This window comes from Rhinatrema bivittatum, chromosome 15 (assembly GCF_901001135.1).
Source record: "Rhinatrema bivittatum chromosome 15, aRhiBiv1.1, whole genome shotgun sequence".
NCBI lineage: Eukaryota > Metazoa > Chordata > Amphibia > Gymnophiona > Rhinatrematidae > Rhinatrema > Rhinatrema bivittatum.
This window is the reverse complement of record NC_042629.1, coordinates 69,471,718-69,484,316: the sequence shown is the minus strand read 5'-3', so window position 1 is coordinate 69,484,316 and position 12,599 is coordinate 69,471,718.

Below are 12,599 nucleotides of genomic sequence, written 5' to 3'. Positions count from 1 at the left end.
TCCTACCGCTGCTAGAAGTGCAGGCCCAGAGCAAGGCCTCAAACAGCCCATATTTTGGGAAACCATGAGGACTCTGCCTGCTGCACCGCTGCTGTTTTAAAAGTGTGTACAAAATTAAAGTTGCTGTACCCTTCCTGTATAAACCTTCTTTGATGCACACCACCACCGAAGACACAGCCTAAGGGGCAGGAAGGAGAGAGGAACCCAAATGGGTAACGGGCACGAATAAGTGTGAAATTACACTACAGTACAATTCTGTCACCAGTGAATACAAAACCTACTGCCGGAAATAATGCTTGTTCAATTATTTAGGAACTAGAAATCCACGATGCCAAGATATAGCCTCCTTGTTAACTGAGTTCGGTTTTTATCCCACCTCGTATCATATTTGTGTGTGCGACATGGTTTGTGTGTCTCCACCCGTGCACAGTGACAGTTAGCTGCACAATAGCTTCTGTCTGGCTTGGATGGTTTAGTGGGGCCATTCTTGTCGTGCTAATGTAAAGCTAGCAAGTTCCTTGTTTCAAACCCTACTCATCACACTGTTTATGATTTTTTTCCCATGTGATCCCATCCTTTGATGCAAAAAGATTCTGCAGACAGATCCTGGTCAAGGGAGTTACTCCATAAATGGTGTCACGTAATGAAATAATGTGACTGTTGCAGATACATGAATAGTTATTGGATTTAAATATGGCATTGAACCTTGGCATTTTAATTTCCATCAAGTTACCTGTGTTGCAACAAATTTTTTTATGGGGGCTGGGGAGGGAGGTGCAGGGAATTGGGAGGAAGCAAATCCCGGGAATAGGAAGGCAGCAAATTCAGTCAACCATTAGCTTGTCCCAGTATCTCAGTCCTGTCACATGATAGGAGCAAAAGGCAGTCGGCGCCATTTTTCAAAATGGCAGCCGCTGGGTCCCGGAGTTCAGGGGTCACTCCCGGGCCCCAACTAGACCACCAGGAATAATTTGGGGAATCTGGTTGATGGGGTCAGGAGGGTGGGCTGTTGGGTGGGGTAATTTTTAACAAAGGGGAATGATTAGGAATGGGGACAGGCCCTGTTCCAGAGTTTTATTTAAAAAAAAACACTTTTTCTCAGGAGATGTACAGGGGGGGGGGAGGGAATGGGGGTCTCCGGGGACCCTTGGATTGCACCATTTGTGCAAAACACTTGCAAATAGTGCTCACAAAAAAATGAATGCAAAGGCCCACAGTTTTATTGAGGGGTTTCTATTGTTTCATTTCAAAACCAAAATGAAACGACATTGACAATATCAAATAACATTGTCTGTCTTTTCAAAGGAATGCACATTCCTATTATGCACTTATGTTGTCTGGTTCAGTATTTTGTATAATTCCGTTTATTTCTGCATGTAAACCACATTGATGATTTTAATGATTTTGCAGTTAATCAGTTTCCAGTTTACACTCAGAGGGATTTATGCACTAAACACGTCTCCCATAGGCAAAAAAAAAACCTCTTTTGGTACATCAGGACCAAGGGGTTTTTTTTGTGTTTTGCCAGTTTGTTCCTTAGACATCAGCAGTCTTCAATGCTAAAGTGCTATTAAAATGAAGTGCAGGTGTTTACGATCCAGAGACCCTTTCCACCACAGTGGTATGATTCAGACCACTGAAAAGCTGTACATTCCCACCAACAAGTGCGTGCATGCCCCGTGTGCCCAAGGAGCGAACACCCCAGTTTCACGTGGAGCTGGCATCAGATGGTCCACAGAGGGTCCAGATTGCCACAGAGCTTGGCGACTTTCCAGTGATTTGCCTGCGTTTTTAGATATATAGTTGTACATCCTAAGGACTGTGTGTGCCCACCCAGAAAATTAGTCATTTGAAAAGCATTCCAAAAACTGGGTGCCCATGTCAACAGTTGGTAACCCACTTAAAAATATAGTAACGGTAACACGTGGGAGTATTTTTAGAGTGAAGGCTTGATAGTATGTGTAATTTCTAACTTGAGAAATATGAAGATAACAACCTGAGCGTTAAATAAACCAAGCGATCCCTATTCCAGAGTGATCAGAACAAATTCTCCAACGCACATTACTAATGAGCTCCTCTGAGTAATTTGAGATGGCTAAGTTCCAGCCTACAGACCCTTTTCATTGTGCCAATTAGTTCATGAACACAAGTGTGTTCAAGATTTAGATCTCCTAAATGTAAGAGGTAAGCAAGTGACAGTCTTTGGCATCACATACTCGCAGCCCAAGTACAATAACGTGTTAGTGGCTGCAAGGCAATTGTTCCCACACAGTGGCCTGTCAATTACCTGTGCCATAAGTCAAAAGGATGAGCCTCTCCGAGGACAAGAGGTATATTAATTAAGTTTCCATGCTAGCTTGGTGCTTACATGTGATTTCCTCCCCCCCCCCCCCCTCAATATGCAAGCTAGACACCAGTGAATATTGATCTCAGAATAGCAGACTTGACAGCTATGAAAATTGGCAATTTATTATGGCGGTCTGAGAATTCAGAAGGCTTATCAGTCGAGACTTTTAAGGACCTTTTCTCATAAATCAAACTCTTAAGTGGTAATGCTCACTAGATATTTATATTTCTTAATTGCATTATTGCACAGTTCTTGTACATACCGGTAACTATTTAAGCAAGGTAGATCTTGATAACTCAACGGCATATATAAAGTGCAAGAGAAGAGCTCTGAACTTGGATCTCTTGTCCTCTCCAGTGGATTCATCAGTATCATGGTACACACAGAAGTGATTCATTTGAATCCCGACATAAATTATAGATCATCGCTCAGACATTTCTGGCAAATTTTGGATATACTGAAAGGTGCAGTCTCATCCTAGGCATAGGGGCCAGCTCTGTGAGTGCTTAAGCACCCCCAATATTGAGCTAAGTCCTTCACTGTATCTAGCAAGGGGTAATTTGTTTTGAGGTTAGCACCCCCAATCATTTTGAAAAGTTGGCTTCTATGGTCCTATGGGAAGCCATTCTTTTTAACCCTCTGAAGCAGCTGCTGAAATTTTCATCACAGAAGGGAGAGTGCATATGCAAGAATTGCGATCATGATGACCCATACCCACTAATGTGGAGGAGTACCAGAAAAAGACATTTATGGGAAGAATTTAATTTTGTTGTAATTTTAGTTTTGACGTTGTATTATTGCTGCCACTTTCCCTTATCCATTAGAAGCTGTTGCAGTTGGCGGTCCATGGGCCTGTTCTGCGGACTGCCACTCTTACCTCCAGCCAGGCCTTCCAGGGCAGTGTTCCGATGCCACGGACCATCCTCCTTGGCCCAAGCATTCCAGCCTGCCATAGCATAGCTAGGCCAACGCTGCCGCTTAACCAAGCACAGAGCTCCCTAGGCATGCACGCACCTGACTTGAGGGGATTTAAAAGGCCTGCGGTGGGAAATCCACTGCAACACCCTCAGATGTCATTTCTGAATCTTCAGTGTATATAGCCTGCCAGTGCACCCATCCAGCGCCTCGACAATAGGTTGGAAAAGCGCATTGCCTCTGCATTCCTGTCTCCTGATTACTGCTGTGTGTTCCCAAGTTCCTGTGTCTTGTTCCTAGTTCTGTTGGCAGTCTGGTTCATCTTGAGATCTTGTCTTCCTGCTCATTCTTCCCTTGTCTATCTTCAGCATCCTTTCCTGCTCCTGTGGTCCCTCGTTGTCATCCTCGTTCCTTGTCTCTTCGGATCGGACTTCTGGTTTTGACCTCAGATCGGACTTCTGGCTTTGACCTTGGATGGGACTTATGGCTCGACCTTGATGCTGCTTGACCTCTGCCTGCCACTGATGTCTGCTTGTGTACCATTATTGACTGAGCTTTGCCTGCCTGAACCACATCTCTGAGAGAACTCTGCCCACCTCTGACCACAGCCTGAACCTGACTCTGATTGCCTGCCCTGACCACTGCTTGACCTGACTCCATTCTCTTCTACTGTGCTGGCCCACAACATCTTCTACGTAACGGATCTTCTCCTCCACAGAGGCCCGCATCTAAGTCTAGCCAGTTCTGGCACCAGAGGGCTCAACCTAAGGGGAACAAGGGCTGATATTGGTGAAGCTCCAGTTGGGCCTCTGCTTCAGCCAGCTCCGCCTGCTGATGGTGGGGAGTTGCAGGGCTCCTCTCTGCAAGTTGTGCCAACTCCTCCTCAGCCTAAGGGTCCACATCCGCAACTGAAGCTCAGACCATACTAAAAGAATTAACATTTTCATAGCTGAAAACCAAAGTCCAGGCAAACAGAACTGATGGCATTTTATGACTCTCCCCTGTCATGCAAAAAAATCTCTTCCAATGGACTTTTTATGGCATGCCATCTCTTAAAGTAGGCGGCCATTTTCCATGTGGCCTGCTGCCTCTTATAAAACTTGTATACAATAAATGTGTACTGTCCTCACGGCTGGCTCAAATCCCTTGTGTATCACATGCGGACAACATGAGCACTTATCTGTTGATGTTCCCGGTATGTGTCAAATCAAGTGCATGAATTTCATAACCCAGCATTCAGTCACCATTTTTAGTTGTCACCAAGATAGTGGCTTGCTTTGTAAAATGCCCATGGTCATCATTTAATCAAAAACAGCACATATACTTTCAACACTTTTTAACCTATGACAAGTGTAAAATGGAACATATATTCCCTTCACTAAGGAGCAACCTTCTGTGATTACAGTTAATAAGCATAAAAGTAGAGAGATGCAAACAGGTTTATGTCAGATTTTTAGTGCAGGAAATGTATCCCTTTATATCCTGTTCCTTAAAATCCACATTTGTACATCAGTGCCTCTAGGCATTTATAATCCAGAATGAACAAGAAGCAGAGTACATGTAGTGTTCTGATCAGCATCCAAAAGCCCTGAGGGTATGTGTGTTCTTCTGAGCATACTGATCGTAATGCCATAGGGTAGAGTGACTCATCCTGAAGCATTCAGGGACTTTTTTTTGGTCTTATCAAAAAGCCCTGCAGCTTTACAAAAGCTTGTGCACAAATAGATAAAGTGAGTTTTTCAAGGTCACGCAGAAGGTTAGTTAGTGGTAGAAAGGAGTTTTGTGCTCCTGTTGCAGGACACCTCCTGAACTATAATTGCCAGTATATGCTTTCTCCCAATTTAGATGTGGCGATAAGGCAAAATGAAGTGAAAGTTTTGATTTTTCATCCACCTGTCCGTGCAGGCTCAGGATGAAGCACATTCACTTTAAAATTCAATATAAAATAGTATATTCTAACAAAGTACAAAAATAAACAATAAAGTTATAAACATACAATAATGAACACAACAAGAAATAAATATTAACTAAAATCTCCTTCAGATGTAACAGAACAACAGGCTTCATTCAGATGCCATTAATTAAATCATATTAAAAAGGGGAGGGGGGGGCGGAGATTTGCAGCAGTTCTAAAATTCAGATAATTCCCCAGTCAAGTACAATCCCTAGGGGATACTCTTCAGAGATAAAGGCCTCCAAATGAAAAGGGTTTTGCCTAGTCACAGATAATCCCATTTCTTTTACAGATGGGATGCATTGCCGTGCTCTACTGGTGATAATAAGCCTGCAAACAATCTGTCCTCTTGGTTGACCCCCTAACAAGGGAATGATAACGTCAATGCTGAGCTTCATGGTTTGGGCATCCTTGGGCAGCAAAAGGTTTAGCAGAGTTTGGTTTCCAAAGCAAGCAGCTAGCAGACAGCTGAAGGGATTTGTCTTTAAAACGTTCCACTAACATCCGTCGTCTTACCAGGGACGTGCATTCATCTTATTTTTACAGTGAAACTAAAGCCTTCTATTATTCGAAAGTGTAAATAACTGAGTCACATCTACTCGTTCAAGACCTCTCATGATCTTAAAGACCTCTATCATATCCCCCTCAGCCGATTCTTCTCCAAGCTGAACAGCCCTAACCTCTTCAGCCTTTCCTCATAGGGGAGCTGTTCCATCCCCTGTATCATTTTGGTTGCCCTTCTCTGTACCTTCTCCATCGCAACTATATCCTTTTTGAGATACGGCGACCAGAATTGTACACAGTATTCAAGGTGCGGTCTCACCATGGAGCGATACAGAGGCATTATGACATTTTCCGTTTTATTAACCATTCCCTTCCTAATAATTCCTAACATTCTGTTTGCTTTTTTGACTGCTGCAGCACACTGAGCCGACGATTTTAAAGTATTATCCACTATGATGCCTAGATCTTTTTCCTGGGTGGTAGTTCCCCAAACCATCTCTCTCTAACTGGAGGGAAAAAATTGTCAACACAAACAATTTACAGAACCAACAAATTACACTTATTTTGCACTATATTAGAGCACTTTCTCTACACCAGGGAATAATATAACGCTGTCGACACTCAGCTTTACTCCACAGTTGGGACAAGGGGATCCCTATACTTGCAAAATGTTTTATAGTGAAGAAAAGATTGCCGACCTAAGGGATACATTAAAATACCTCAGCATTTAAACCCAAATATCAAAATCTGGCTTCCTGCCTGCCTGACTTTTTTTCAAATTATTTTGCTGTTGACTCAAAAATAGAAACCAAGTTTGTGAAATTAGAGCTTTCGTTAGTGCCTTGCCAGATGTGTTTTAATGTACAAAATGCCAGATGAAGCTGAACATTCGTGATGCTCGTGCAATTTCTCCCCCCTTCCTCTCCCTCCTACGGCACAAGGGAACGAGTTTCTATCTTTAGGGATATTTTCACACAGAAAGCTGCTGTTCTCGCCTCCAGAAACACTACCTAAGTGCTGACAATTTAAACTTTACATCATCTCAGCTTGAGCGTTAAAAGCAAATTAAGATATTGAAAAGCCCAAATTTCTTCCCCCTTGAAGAATCTCACACAAAGGGACCCTGCGGCCTCCAACGAGGATCCCTTAAAGTGGTTGCTGCAGTGCTCCCCTCCAGTCATGAGGGATGGCTTGGGTTTACGGTTTCCACCTCGTGGGCTTCTCCCATGGCGTTGTGCGTACTGGACGACTGCACGTGTTGCAGGAAAATGTGAACTTCAGTTTCTGACATTCAGTGTGCCCGAGCCAAGGCTGGCTCACTGTCTGCGATGACCTGAAGGCATCTGGTAGGCCTACTCCTTAGAGCAGTGGTTCTCATCCGGTCCCTGGGGACAAACTGGCCTGTCTGGTAGTCAGGATACCCCTAATGAAAATGCATGGCATGGATATATTTGCATGGACTGCCCCCCCCAGTATATGCAAATATGTCCCATGCATATTTATTAGGGGTATCCCTAGAACCCAACTAGCCAGATGATCCCCCCTGAAGCAGACTGAGAACCGCTGCCTCTGAAGAGCAATTTGTATCCTTTGTGTTATTCAGCCATAGTCAGGCTGTAAAAGAAATGTGTTCGCCTGTTCTGTGCCCAGAATGTGTGGAAGGAATATGCATTACCAATGCCTGTGCTTTTTCTTGGTTTGGAGATAAATGGATGAACTTCAGTCTCCAGTGCTTAGTCTGGCACATTTGACCAACACTGAATTAATTAACATAAGAACATTAAAAAATGCCATGCTGGGTCAGACCAAATGTCCATGGAGGCCAGCATCCTGTCTCTGATATTGGCCAGTCTTGGTCACTTGGAATTATCAGGCATAGGGGTGGCCAACTCTGGTTCTCAAGAGCCACAAATAGGCCTGCTTTTCAGGATATCTGTAATGAATATGCATGCAACATAGTTGCATACAGTGGAGGCAGTACATGCAAATTTATCTCCATGCACATTCATTGAGGATGTCCTATAAACCTGGCTTGTTTGTGGCCCTCAAGGACTGAAGTTGTCCACCCCTGATCCAGCATATGGTGATGGGGAGATCCATTCCCTGTTGCAATCACTAAATCTATGTTTGGAACATTCTCCTAGCCAGTTGTATTTTCAGGAAATAGATTTGCATACACTGGAACTCCAACTTATGCAAATCTTATGCATATCTATTATGGATATCTTGAAAACCAGATAGGTTAGGGGCACTTCCAGCAGAGGGTTGCGTAATGGACTTGTCCAGAAATTTGTCCAAACGTTTTTGGGGTTTTTTTTAATCCAGCTGTACTATCAACTTTTGATCACATCCTCCAGCAACAAAGTCCACCAGTTGATGTGTAGTGACAGAAAATACTTGGTTAAATTTCTTTTAAATCTGCTACAAGTTAGTTTCATGTCATGTTCTCTTGTCCCAGTACTATTTGAAAGGGCACATACCGTTGGCTAGTAACGTGTTCCACCCCACTCATAATTTTATAAAGCTTATCGTATCTCCTCTTTGTCATCTCTGCATTTCAAAACCCCTTCTCCCCCACCACATATCTGGTTACGTTTCTCTGTTATGGACTGAGCCACTGAAACAAATGTTTTCCTTGGGTGTGGTTGCATTATGCTTTTTTTTGTTTGTTTGCTAATAGAAATCATGAAATAGCTATAATTTTCTCATCCACAGAAGTGGCACTTATGACATTGGCCTCTTATTTACCCCATTATTTATCTAAAATATGAAAACGGAACTATGCAGCCTATTTTATTCTCATTTGTAAATCATGAGGATTCGGGGAAAAAGAAAAAAAAAAAAAACCAGAACAGACTAATGTCTGATAATTAAAACTGGGACAGGCTTGAGAGTCTGTAAGTAGAACAAGGATTTATGAGCTGCTGCGAGAGGGTATGTGTTCATTCCAGAAATTAGTGCTATGGATTATTACCGTTCCCTGAGATCCTGTCATACAGTGTGCCTTGAAAAATCAATAGCTAATTTCATGTTGTTGATTAGTGGAGTGAAGGAAGACCATAATCTATTCAAGGATTCTGAATATCAAGTGACATGATAGGGCAGACGTGACATGGGCCTTTTTTAAGCTACGCTGCGGGGCACTGGGTGCTGGACACCATTTTTTTTTTTTTTTTTAAAGAGCCTTATCCTCCTGGGTGGCTCTGAATGAGGGGGGATTGCGAGATGAAACGAACAAGCCGAGCAGGTCTGAATGTTCACATTCTCATAGAAGCGGACATTGTGAAGGGGGTTGGGAGAGACGCCCGGGAGGCCCACCTAAGCTGCCCATTTCTCCCTTCCTGTTGCACTACGTCTGCTTTTACCTTTGCGCTACCTGGCAACTAAGGCTCCCCTTGGGCTTTTTGGAATTCTGTAGCTGCGTATTTTGCCTGCACCGCCTCCACTTAGAGGCTGTTCCACACATCCACTGAACACTACTGGGTGCAATACCCAGTGCTGGTGTTTATTGTAAACCACCCCCTGGGCTTCTCATTGCTGTAGGTGCCATATACGCTATAGCATTACATTTTAAGTAAGTCAGAGGGAAAACATATTGGATTGTGTGTGACAGAGTAATCCAAGCACCATGCCATTCTGCACAGCACCACAAGGCTCGGACATCCCAGGGAACGGGGAGGTTGCCAGTCAGTCGGCCTGATTGGCTAATGGCTCCGCGTGTCTTTACAATTTCCTCTCTTTGTTTATATGACACAGCAAAAAACCAAAACAAAAAGGGTTATTGATGAAGGGCCTGATTCAGACTCCAGTGCTAATCCATGTGTCAAACTCAGATTGCATGTGGCTCTTTAGAAAGCCATTGGCCTCAATTTGCCCACTCTAGTTAGTGGATTTGGGTTTCCCAGTTGCATGTGGTACCCTGCATGATGGGCAAGTATTTGGGTTTTGGCTGGAGAGCCTTCCCCCACCCTCCACTCCCCTCCCCTCCTCAACACACACAAAGTGGAGCCATTGCTTCTCCTGCCAGATGCGCACAGCAGCTTCCACAATTAGAATTATGCGGCAGGGTGTCCAATGCAAACCCCGAAAAAGAAGTCCTTTCCCCTCCTCCCCATCCCCCTTCAAAAAAATCTGTAAAATTCCGAAAAATATGAAAACGTGTAGACTGTAAAAGGACAATAGCCTTTGTTATCTGGGTGGCTTCCTTCCATTAGCTAAGACGTTACTAGCAAGAGTGCATTGCTGATAAATAGTGGCAATTTATTAAGAACTAATGATTTCTGCATCCACTAACTTGGCAAGGATGAGGAAGAAAATGTTGTTCTTACTTCCCCTGCTCCTGGCTCTTAACGACATGAGGCAAAGTTGGAGCAGTTTCCTGGCCAATTAATTACTTCTCTTTATTTATTTACTCGCATTTCTTGTTCACTACTCCTCAAAAGCCCAAAGCAAAGATTACCTAACCTGCAACCCAATAAATCATGACCTAAAATAAATAAGACAAATCAAATCAAATCAAAATACACGTTACAAAAAAACAAAACCATATAATATGGTTTTAAACAGCTGCGCGGGCACCCATGTACAAGCGTATGCCAGCTCGCGCCACAGGGCGCAACCATTTTGTAACATATGCATGTTATAAAATAGGCTGACACATGTATGCGTGCGCACAAGTTTTTATGGATGCGCGCATTGCATGCAAATCTCGTGTCTACCACGTAAGTCATGGAAATTTTACAAGGGACGCACACCGACGCAAAAGGTAGTTTTCCCAGTTAGTTCCCAGTTTAGAGAGAGGCTTTACAAACTCCTCTATTTTTTATAGTCACTCTTCCTCACTGTTAGTTCCGACCTTTAAATCCCCACTGCCTGGCCTAAAATCTTTTATTTTACTAACATGTCCTCCATAGCAGAAGTTAATTTACCTGGCAGGGAACCCCAGCACATGCATATATGTATGTATGTATGTATTTATGCGCACATTTTTGGCCAGGTACTGACACGGCCATGCCCTGCCCAGACCAAGCCTATGCTCTGCCCCTTTTTAGAAACTTTTCACTTGTTCGTGCAGCGGGAGATACGCGTGTCCATGAGTGACTTATAAAATCTGCTTGGCACGTGCCAACCCAACTTGTGTGCATATCTCCCGCTTTTAGCGCACGCAAAGTTTTTAAAATCTACCTATAAGAATATAAAATCGATATCAAACCTTGATCTCTAAGACCACTATATATTTTTTCATTTAATAGTTATACATATTTGATTTTGTGGGGGGGTTTTTCAGATCTTGCTTTCACATAATTCCTTTGGTAAAGCCAACAAGGGCATTCTCTATTAAACTTACCCTCCTTGTCAGGAACCCCTTTACAATCTGAAATCTCTGTATGTAGTCTGGTTGTACAACTTGACTAGTATCTCACAACGAAACTCATATCTCAGCGGTGGTAGAGACCTCCTTTTATGCACCTATGCCAGATATGAGAACTGAGTAAATACTTCAAAACTCTCAGCCTAGCTACTGTCATACATTGACTGATCACCAACCGCATTGACTGCCATTTCATCACACAATATAACCTCGAATGCCTCCAACGTTTGCAAATTACAGCAGCTAGACTTTTAGTAGGGGCCAAATCCTCTGATGATATGCCAATTTTGCATCACCTACAATGGCCCCTAGTTGATGAAAGGTTGAGAGTGGGACAAAATTTTAAAAACCTTTTGCTTTGTCTTCAAATATGGGAATCAACTGGCCCTAGCTTTCCCAACGTCTGCTCTCCTACACCACCAAGAAGGAACTTCAGTTCTCTCAACATGCCCTTCTAGTCTCCCCTCCACTGGCTTCAGCTAGACTTACATATACAGGAGTTTGTACATTCAAATATTCAGCTCCTAAAATATGGAACAAGGTATCACTTTATCTGGAAATGTGTGTTACCTTGCCTTCAGGAAAAAAGTAAAAGCTTGACTGTTTAGTTGGCCTTTCTTTAGACTTCACAGCAGACATAGTCCCTTCTAGTATCTCCCCCATAAAAGTCTCCCTGACTACAAATCCACAAAATGCACCCACTTCTGGACTACATCTTTCCAACTGGGATTTAACATACTTCTTAACTAAATATATGCAATTTATACCCAATGCACTCACCTCCTCACTCCTACCTAATGTATCCCAATTCTTATCTCTTTACTTTTGATCTACTTCATTTCTGTATGTGCCCATTACTTATATACTCAGTACCTTATTACTTTATGTAATCTATCTTGGGCCTACCTTTAAGAAAAGATGAAATATAAAATTCTTATTAATAAATCATATTTAGACATTTTAATATTTGATACAGGAAAGCAAAATGAAATATGCTTTCACATTTTGCCTAAAAGCCAAATAATCATATTTCATAAATACCTTGGCATAGAAGATTTCCACAAAATAGAACCAGCACATGAAAATGTCCTCTTCAGTATCCACAGTAAAAGGCCCCCGTGAGATAACTGAACATTCTTGTTGAAACATAAAATTAATCAATCAGATAAGTATTGTGTAGCTTCCTCTACACCCATCACCACCCCCTCTCAATTTTAAGGCACTAAAAACCCATGATAGGATTTTAAATTTAGAGCAAAATTTGATTGGTAACTAGTGTAAGGCAATCAGAGCTGCTGTAATGTGATCATGGAGCCTTAAATTCAATAACAGCCATGATGACAGAATTTTTTGGACTAATTGTAATCACCAAAGATGCTTTGGTGGAAGGCCTAAGTATAAAGAATTAGAATAGCTCATAATGCATGTAAAATGGTTGCCATATCTGTCCATGAAAACTTCAGAGGGAGGCGTTGCAGTACTTGGACAATAATTAAATGAAGTTTGCA